The sequence below is a fragment of the Apodemus sylvaticus genome, chromosome 19 (genome assembly GCF_947179515.1).
Source record: "Apodemus sylvaticus chromosome 19, mApoSyl1.1, whole genome shotgun sequence".
NCBI classification, from domain to species: Eukaryota; Metazoa; Chordata; class Mammalia; order Rodentia; family Muridae; genus Apodemus; species Apodemus sylvaticus.
The window spans coordinates 59703227-59714426 of NC_067490.1; the positions used below are offsets into that span (position 1 = coordinate 59703227).

An 11200-nucleotide genomic window follows, 5' to 3' on the forward strand; every position below is an offset into this window, starting at 1 on the left:
GCCAGCATAATATTTCTTTCTGCAGCAACTATCATACATTAGGCTGTAACAAAGCACAAACTGAGGAGCTTAAAAAGTCTGGAAATTCTAGCTGCTGAGAAGTTCAATATCAAGGCTCTTTATGCATCTAATTTCCAACTCACATAACAAATGAGTAAAGTTCTTGGATAGAGTTTTAAATGTTCAATTCAAGAATGATTTAATAACATGAAATATTATAGGCTTCTGTATCCAATTTATTTTTACATTGTCACAATTTCGAGAAAGTCCTGATTCATACAGAAAGAAGGTAAAGAAACCACATCAACTTGTGTTACTTTTAGTCTATCTCATTAAATATCATATTCATGATTCTTGTAAAGAACATCTATTTCATAGAATGATATTAGGGTACTTCTCACAGATTCAGAAAACTGGAAATTTTGATGTTGATTATTTGACCAACTTGCCAAACACACAACATTACTTAAAGTATTTTCATGAAGACTACACTTCCTAAAAATTTTCATTCCAGAAATATTTATTACTTCTCTTAATGATTGCTAATGATCCTAAAGTGTATTTAAAATTGATTAGTATGCTACAAAGAAATTACTTTTCTATTTAAGTAATCAAGACACACAAAGAATAATAAAATAGAAATTCGAATTTCACTTTAAAAGCTGGTCATTAAAATGGATCTTAATACAGAACAAAAGGGTTTCAATTAACAAAAGTCAAATAGATATAGAATAATGGACAAAGGGGGATATTCATCTGGATGTCGTAGTGCATATCTTTAGTCTCAGTACTTGGGAGGAAGACACAAGTGGGTTTGAGGACAACCTAGACTACAGAGCAAGTTCCAGGAAAGTCAGAACCTATATAGTGAAAACTTTTCTCAAAATAAATGTGTGTGTGTGTGTGTGTGAGAGAGAGAGAGAGAGAGAGAGAGAGAGAGAGAGAGAGAGAGAGAGAAACAGAGAGAGACAGAGAGACAGAGAGACAGAGAGAGACAGAGAGGCAGAGACAGAGAGACAGAAGAGAGAGACATATATGCTTGCTGCAAATGCCCTCTGTGCTGCTCTGAATATAACCTAGGAGTTATGTAACTGGCTATCTTTAAAGCAATAGCAATAGAGATGAATCATATTAACAGGGCAGTTCTTACAGCTGATTTTGTGTTTGTTTGTTTAAGTTGACAAGAAACCACAGAAAGGATCTTTGTTTGAAAAAAGTAGTCTATAGTTGGATCATTGCAAAGGTGTAAGACTACATTGCAAATAGACCTGCCATATAAATTCACAGTTGACTGAGTAAGAACCTAGGCAAAAAGATATCATTATTTGTAAAAGTAATCTAGGGTATGAAGAAACATCAGGGCATTATTTGTTCTAGGCAAGTGCTCTACCATTGAGCTACATCTTTTGTGTCAATTATATTATTTTTACTTTTGAGACAATATCTCACTTAATTGTCATGGCTAAATTAAAATCCACTGTTTTATGCAAGCTGGCTTCTACATTGCAATCCTTCTGCATCAGCCTTCTGAACACATTGGATTATAGGTGTGCTGTACACCCAGTCTCTAGAATCATTGTTATGCTTTAAAATATGCATTACATTTATCATTAGTAATAGTATTTGGAAAACCATTTCCTAGAAAAAATGCATTTAAACGTAATGTTAAAGAATATGTCGTCTCTATATATTCAATAATAATAATAACTAAATAAGGAAGGGTAATGTTATAAGAAAAAAGAAAGCAAGTGACACTTGTATTTGAATTAAAATGTTAAGGAAAAGATAAGGGCCATTAATCATTATAAAAAATATAATAAAGAAACTATTATATAAACTCATAACCTAAAAATATGAAATTCATAGAATATGTGATGAAAAAGAAAAATAAGATTAAAGTACTACAACTTGGGAGTGGAAATTAATGATAAAAATAAAACAAATGCAATGCTTCTCTTTTAAATAAATACACAGGAAGACAAAAACAATGGAGTAAATGTTAAAGAAAGGATCAACATGCTGAATAAAAATGATATAAATGAACTAATAGGGCCATGAAAAGCTTAAGTCCAGGCATGGTAGTACACACCTTTAATCCCAGGAGACAAAGGCAAGACAGATTTCTGAGTTCATGGCCAGCCTGGGACAGAACAAGTTCTAGATAAAGAAAAACTTAAATCCAGGTATGGTGATACGTGCCTTTAATCCCAGCATTTAGGAGTAGAGCCATGCAGATCTCTGAGTTCAAGGTCTACAGAGCATGTTCTAGGAGAGCCAAATTTAGGCAGTGAAGGAGTTGGAAAGTGTAAAGCTGGTGATAATTAAAGAGAACAAAGGGCCCATGTTCCAGAAGCAGCAAGCAGCAGAATTCCGGCTGTTTTGGCCACTTGTCTCTGGCTTTAGAGTCAAGAATAGAAGGGACAATACTGGGACAATTGATGCTGGTTAGCTGGAGCTAGCATATTATCAAGGATTAAGAAGAAGCCAGATCAATCCCCGGTATTCATGATGGCTCACAATGGTCTGTAACACTAATTCTAGAGAATCTGATGCTGTCTTCTGGTTTTCACGGGCATCCGGCATGTACATGGTGCATAGACGTACATGCAAGCAAAACACTCTTATTCAAAATAAGAAAAAAGAAAGAGTCTCCCAGTCATCTCCATCTCTGGTCTGGCTTTCCCTGCACCCAGACTCCTAGAACTCACTGTCTTCTGGGTTTTATTTCTTTCTCTTTCTGCCAGAATCCACCCTGGTTTGGTCACCATGACAATAGGTGAAATACAATCTCCATTGCTCATGGCCTCTTGTCACGGAGCCCAGCACGTGCATTGCTGAGTCTTGTTTTTGTATTAGTTTAATGTTCCTGAGTCTGAAGTCAGCCACATCTGGACAAGGAACACACAGTCTGGTTGGGAACATTCCCTGTCAAAGCTCTCGGGCATGTCTTCCCTGTGTATCTATGTACGTTTGCACACACGTTTTTCCTTGTCTGCTTTGGAACACTGTGCAAACAAACTCTGCTTGTGTCACAGAAACCAAGGAGAAAAGAAGAAAGCCAAGCAGATCAGCTTATAGGCAAATTCTGCTTCGCAGAGATAGAGTTCAGTTTCTTGTCTCAGAGTAGGTATAATTTACACTTTCCAAAAGTTTGGCCAGCACAGCTAATAACAAAAGTTTGCTTTGTACTTTAGGATTCTTTTTTTATTTTTATTTTTTTATTTTTTTAGCATGTTTAAGACAGAAGAGTTGTGTGAGAAAACTCAGACTTAGGAGTGAGCAGAGCTACAGTGTTGATTTTAAGCAAGGTTTTCTTAATGAAGCAAAAGGGATTTAATCATCACGTCTAAAGTAAAGGAGTACATTTTCCTCCACTGGCATCCTTTTAAAATTCTCTTTGTATTCCATTCATTTGGAAAGCTAGCTCAAAGTACTGTGAGACATTCATCTTAACATGAACTCAAAGTATCACAAGGTTCTTAACATTGAGTCCCACCAACACAGGCATATGTCAACTGAGTTCTTTTCCAAATTCTCTATGTAGTCACTAGAATGGAAGCTGTGTTTAAATGATTGCACAACTGTGACTTGCATCCTCTGAAGGAGCAGCTAGTGCTCTTAACCACTGAACCATCATCTCTCCAGGCCTGAGAATTTTTTTTTTCTAGAGGCAGGACCTCACTCCATAGTCTGGTCTGGCCTCAAACTTGTGGGGAGACTCCTGCCTTGGTCTCCTTAGTGCTGGAACAGTAAGTGTGTGCTACCACCCCCAGTTGAGCTTCTTTCTTTTTCAATGTCCCTGCATGCTTTAGCAGCCCCAGTCCTTAGCCAACAAGGTTCAGAACTTCAAAGAGCCAAGCCAGATCCACAGGAGCCCCACAAAGAAGGTGATGATACAGGGGAACATAGGTTATTACAGGCAAAGATCTAGACAATTTTTACTAGATGTCAAGAGATAAAACTCTGGTATGGATTCCTAGGCTGGCTTGTAAACTGGGATAATGTGATACTCCCAGGTCTTCACAACAAAGTCTCAGCGGCCAGAATATGGGGCTCACACCTTTGGGCCACAAGATGTTTTATTTTATTTCTTAGTGACATGAAAGGGAAACACAGTCTCTCCTTTCTCCATGTGCTTTACAGCATTGCTGTCCACAGTAAGAACTCCAAGAGCGGGACATCTTGGAAAGCACCCTACCTCCAGCCAACAACTAGCTTGCTCTAACAGCGGCAGACTAGCACTCAGAGAGGGAGCTTCATTCAACTTGGAAATCAGGAATACTGGCCAAGTCTTTCTCCTGTGACAAGTTATTGACTTGAACCTCATATCATTGTTTATTAAATTTCCCTAAAATATTTTTTAATAAAAGAAGAAGGCAGATCATTGGGGTAAAATCTTCTGGAAAGTGTTTTCTGGGAGCATAAAGAAGCTGTGTTCTGTATATAGGCAAGGATGTACCTTATGATGGACTTAGCGATATATAAGAATCACCCAGATGGTACTAGTTTTGAAGGTATAAAGGAGAGCAGCTGACGATTGATATCATGAGAGGCCAGGGAAGGATGTAGGTGAAGGTGCAGCCTCATTTGAAGTTGATGGCCCAGGACTCAAGGAGTTGTGCAAAGAAGTTAAGGCTTGGCACCATGAAGGGAGCCTATAAGAGGCTACTGGTAAAGCATAGTTGCAGCAGAAGACTCCAGTGAATTGGAGATGCCAGTACCGTGGGATGACCACCAAGAACAGCAGCAGTGGAGTGGATTCAATCAGAGCCTAGAGTAGTGCTAAAAAAGAGACCCGAGCCCTGTGGAGGATCCCAGAGATCACGTATAGATCCCAGACACTGTAACAAGAAGTTATAAAGTTAAAGTTGCCTTGGATACCCCAAGATAGTAGTGATGTCTGAGAAGTGGGATACCTGTTGAGGAAATCTGCTAACAGAGTGGAACCAGCCAAAGAGAAATAATTGTGTTGCAATCTACAAAGCAGAAAAGAGTTGGATATCAGACATGGAGATGTAGAATTTTGGAGTTTGCCCACTGGCTTTTGGTCTTGCTTTTTTCCAGGATTTCCTTACAATGTCATTTTGGTATGGCAATATATGCCCTGTGATGTTGGAACTATGTTATTTGCTTTTTGATTTTATAGGGGATTACTGCTAAGAGATTGCATGAATCTCAGAAGAGACTTTGAACTTTGGACTTGTAACATTATTGAAACTGTTACAGAGTATGGGACTTTGGAATTTGGACTGTTTTTTTTTTTAATTATCCTATAGGTAGGTATGCCCCCCATAGACTCATGTGTTTGAACAAGCCTATAGTGGCCAGAATGCAGAATGTGGTGGTTTGAATATGCTTGTCCCAGGGAGTAGCACTATTAGGAAGTCTGCCTTGTTGGAGGATGTGTGTCACTGTTGGGGGACTTTGACACCTGTCTCCTAGCTGCCTGAAGACTGTCTTCTCCTGTGGGCCTTCGGATCAAGACGTAAAACTGCTCCTCCAGGACCCTGCCTGCCTGGATACTGCCCTGCTTCCTGCCATGATGATTATGGACTGAACCTTAGAACCTGTAAGCCATCTCCAATTAAATGTTATCCTTTATAAATTTTTTTTTAAAAAATGCAGTACTAAAGGTAAAATATATATTATTTATAGTTTATCAAGGATTTTTAAATAAATGTTTAGTTGGATTTCACATACACATATAATTCAAGCAATAGAATATAAACAGAGAAAGTATCTACAAATTGAAAATAATTTTTGAAATTAGACCATTTTAATGAACTAGTAATCATGTAACATCATCATAAAAAGAAATCCTATGATATGTAAAAAGGAAATATACATCATAAAGTAATGTTTATTCAGCAAAGCAAGAGGAGCCTTAACACTTATGTAATATGGTCCAAACCATCAAATAAATAAACAATTCTATGAGCTCTGTACAGGGGGATAGGAATCATTTGATTAAACTCAGGAATTTATAAAAAGTAATACTGAACATATAAAAGGCTGTTTTTGTTTTTTATTGATTTTGTTTGTTTGTTTGTTTGTTTTTACAAATTTTCAACAGATAATCAAACTCAAAGGCAAATATTGGATGTTTTCCTTCTGAGTGCGTGGAAAAAATGGATAACTACTTTCACCATTTTCTAGTTTTTCTCAAAAGATCATGGTCAATGATGTGAGAAAAGAGAACGTAACTAAGATGAAAAGATTTTGAAAAGAAAAATAAACACTATGTGCAAACAAATTTGAAAAAGAATCTGTAGATAAATTAGCAGAATTAATGAACTTATTTAGCAAGGTCATTTATATCATAGCAATATTCCAAAATACTTGACATATTAGTAAAAACTAATTTAAAAAGAAAAAATTAAGATAAGCAATGTAATTTAGAATAGTGCTGGAAGCACTATTTTATTTTAAATATTTATTTTAAACTTTAAATATGAGAAGTTTTTTTTGAGAAAGGTCAAACATTATGAAAATGCAAACATATAAAAATGAAGGGACAGGACACCCTCATGACTCAGAAAACTGAATGTTGAAGTGGTAGCTTTGGCACTCTTAAGTTCTTTTAGATTGTAGAGAATGAAATTCACTAAACATATAAACTCAAATAACCTATATTCTAAAATCCAAAAAAGATATTGTAGGAATGACAAATTATAGTTAATATTATTAATGAGTTTAGGTGAAAATATAGACAAATCAAGAAATGCATAAATAAGATGAACTAATTCAGAATCAAGTCAACCTATGAAATGGAGGCATAGTTTGTATAATCTTAATGATAAATTACAACATAAGAAAGCAAAATGTGAGTGGCCCCTGGCTCTGGAAAGACTCAGTGCAGCAGTATAGGGGAATACTAGAACAGGGAAGTGGGAAGGGGTGGATGAGGGAATAGCGGGAGGGAAGAAGGCTTATGGGACTTTCGGGGAGTGGGGAGCCAGAAAAGGGGAAATCATTTGAAATGTAAATAAATATTTCGAATAAATTAAAAAAAGAAAGCAAAATGTAAAAGAGTTATGTGGTCTTCTCAGTAGTTAAATATATTTGGGACAAGTTAAACTTTTGATGAAAACTAATAATTTCAAGGAGTAGTATTGAAAGTGCAGTGGAAACTTCCAGAACTCTTGAGGTTGACCCTAGCAAGAACTTCTAGGAAAGGACACTATGGTGCCTGAACCAGCCATATCTGTAACCAGGCTAGACTCCCAGTGGTAAGACTTGGACACCAACCCAGCCACAAAAATCTGTGACCTACAATTTCTCCCGCCTGCAAGATAAGCTGGGAAAATGGTGGCTCAAAGTTTGTGGGAATATCTCACCAATGACTGGTCTAACCTGAGCCCTATGCCATGAGAGGAAGCCTGTTAGAAGATCCTGCTATTTAAATGTCATAGTCTACTCTGTCTGGACAGCTCCCCTGTGCTTGGTATAAAATGGAAGATTCCTTTCCCACCAGGACTTTCTCTTCTCTATCATATCTGGTGAGCCCAAACCTGACATACTCCCTGAGGAATGTCAAGTAATTCTTGGTAAATTACAGGTTCAACTTCCAGGAATGCCTCTGTATCTAAATGAGGTATCCCCAGAACCTTAAGACTCAGCCAATGAAACTTTCCCACTCTCTGCGGTTTATATAAGCATTGTTAACCCTGAGTAAAGAGAACAGGCATTTCACTGAATATCATCTAAGAAGTATGTTTCACTGGATATATTTAAGAGAGCTGTGTCATTCAATATTATCTAAAAGAGCTGTAACACTAATATTTTCAGAGAAGATCTTCTTCCTTTGGTATTCACTGCTGGACTAGGATCCTGCTGACACACCTGTTATGGATTCTGACTCATTCTTTCCCTACCTGTGTACAGTGATGCCTAAACACCCCAAGGGAGAAAACAGAAAACTGAACCCAGCTCCACTGCTCCATACTTCTGTGTATGGCATAGAGCAATGCCTAGACAACCTCCCCCCCCCACACCCCCTTAGGAAAGAAATTGAAAACAGAACCACAAGCTCATTCTAGACACTACCTAGATCACCAGTATCCAGAAGCTGAATGGCTCAGACACCTATGGTACAACCAAACTTATTGGGAAAAAAGATAGTTAATGAAATGATTTCTAATGATACTTTTCTATACTTATAGAATCGGTGCATAGCCCATTCATAAACCTCTTTGCTTATGATCCATCCCACAGACGAACATTAGGCAGAGCTCTGGAAACTCTGAAGAAAAGAGCTTGGAGAAAGATTGTAGGAGTCACAGGGGTTGCAAACACCAGGAGAACATGGACCATAGAATTAACTAATTGGGGCTCGTAGGTACTCACAGAGACTAAAGCTGCAACCACAGAGTTTGAACCAGAGTCTTTTCATACAAGATGTGCTTCTTTAGCTTGGGATTTTTTGTTGGATTCCTAACAATGGGAGTGAGTGTATCTCTGACTTTTACCTACTCTCAGGACCCTTTGGCTCCTTCTGGGTTCCTGGACCAACTTTGATATGAAGCTTTGGGTCTAGTCTTATTACATATGCTTATGCTGAGTTTAGATTATATTGCTGGGAGGCCTGTACTTTTTAAAAGGGAAACAGATTAACAGTGGATCTGTAGGAAAGAGGAGGTGATAGGGTTGGGATAAGGGGTGGCTATGATATATGAGGAGCAGCAGTCTCAATTAACCTGGACCTCCAAGATCTCTCAAACACTAGACCACCAAACAGGCAGCATACACCAGCTAATATGAGGCCCCCAACACATATACAGCAGAGGGCTTCTGGGTCTGGGCTCAATCAGAGATAATGCACCTAACCCTCAAGAGACTGGAGGCTCCAGGGAGTTTAGAGGTCAGGTGGGGTGGAGGTTGGGAGGTGGGGACATCCTCATGGAGACAGGGTATGGGGAGGAGGTATGGGATATGAAACAGTTAGAGGGTGGACGAAAGGGGGTGGAATAAAATCTGGAGTATATAAATAAAAATTATGTGGTAAAATTTTTCATACTAAAAACTACAAATATATTTAGAAGGAATGTGCAACATAGTAAAGGCTATATGACATGAAGAACTATCACCATAACAAAGAAAGACATTTTCAGATATTTTGGTTTAATATGTGGACAAACAAAAAGATGTTCCCTTTCACCATACATATTCAATATAAAACTACATGTTTTATCCAGTACAATTAAGTAAGAGGAAGAAATACATTTTCTGAGTTGGAAAGAAAACTAATAAATTGTTCCTGGTTGCAAATGATCTAATTGAAAAACCTGCAAATACCATGAAAATTATTATTACATCTAATCATTTGATACAGTTGAATTACAGACTACAAAATAAATATAAAAAGTTTATTTTATATACATTAATAACAAAATACTTAAAAATAAAATTAGGAAAATAATCCATAATAATGTTTAAAGCAATTTGGTTTTTAGAACAAATTTAACTAAAATTATAAAATATCTTCACACTGAAAAATTGTAAGATATAATCGATCAATGAAGTCACCAGTAAATGTAAAGATAGCCTATGGTCACAAACTATCAATACTCAATATTATTGAAATATACAATCTATCCAAAGCATAGATTAAATGTAATTTTTACAGAAATTTCTATGATATTGTTCACAAAAATATAAAAATATCCCAAATTCACATTTAGCCACAAAATTCTGGAATGATCATAGAAAAAACTTGAGCAAGGAAAAGACAAACAAAAACAAAACAATACAAAACAAAAACCATACTACCTGACTTCAAAATACATTGCACAACTTTAGCTATTGAAACAACATGGTATCAACATGAAAATAGGCACTTAGAATAATACAAAAATAAGTCCTTGTAGATTTTTTTAAATTACTAGAATGATCTTAAAAGCTTATGTAAATACAAAGAACCAAAAGTATTCCAGACAAACTTTGAATGAAATTGTGGTTGAAGAACTACTAATATGTCTCTGAGGCAGAGCTAATTGAGATAATATTGTATTGGGTTGTGTTTATTCCTGGACAGGAAAAAATGCAAAGCAAAACCAAATAAGACCTTCTGATGCTGGATAATAATTAAACAATTATATTCATGTTACTTATCACAAGGAGTCACCGCATTAAAATAGGGCAGGGATGATATTTTGATGTTGTAATCGCTAAATAGAATATGCACTTAGAAAAAAGCAGGGGTGGGAGATAACCCTGCCACACAGGCATAAAAGTCAAATTACCAACAAATTTTATTTACAGGTAAGTGAAACATAGAGGAAAAGGCTTTAGTAGCCTTAAGATGATAAAATTGTGCATAAATGACACAAAGATATCATTCAAAAACAAATATTTTAATAAATTAGGCACTGTATTAAGAACTTTTCATAAGAATAAAATACACAGTTCTGGGCCAACATGACCACAGGTCACATTTCCTGTGTGGGAAGTGTTACACGTGTTCCAGGCCAGGAATCTGGCAGGGGGCAGGGAGCCGGGAGCCACTTACCATCTCAACTGAAGAGGTGGTGTTCGTGAAGAGTGCATGGTTACTTCAGCAGAGCACCATTCTGAAACGTTGGAAGAATTGGTTCGACCTGTGGTCAGATGGTCACCTGATCTACTATGCTGACCAGACTCGGTAGATCATCGAGGATAAGGTCCACATGCCTGTGGACTGCATCAGTATCCGCACCGGGCATGAGTGTGGGGACATCCAACCGCCAGATGGGAAGCCCAGAGACTGTCTGCTGCAGATCGTCTGCCGAGATGGGAAGACTATCAGTCTCTGTATAGAGAGCACAGACGATTACCTGGCATGGAAGTTTACACTGCAGGATTCCAGAACGAACGCAGCTTACGTTGGCTCAGCAATCCTGTCTGAAGAGGCTGCAGTGGCCTCGTTGCTGCCTCCCTACACCACCTATGCTACACCAACCCCTGAGGTCTAAGGGTAAGGTCCTTACTGTGGCGCATACCCCGCAGGAACTCAAGTTGTTTATGCCGCCAATGGGCAGGCGTACACAGTGCTTACCAAAACCTGTATTCAGTAGTTTATGGACAACATCCTGCCAACCAATACATCATCTGTGAATGGTACCGAGACAATGACAGTGACCTGGCTCTGGGAATGCTTGGGGGCTGGGGGGGGGGGGGGCAGCCACAGGCATGGCCCTGGGCTCTCTTGTTCTGGGTCTTCTAG

The 11200-nt window shown here is 37.8% G+C and overlaps 1 pseudogene; it reads left to right on the forward strand.

Moving 5' to 3' along the window:
* Positions 1–4453: 4453 nt before the first annotated feature.
* LOC127669309 (pleckstrin homology domain-containing family B member 2-like) lies at positions 4454–11200 on the forward strand (annotated as a pseudogene).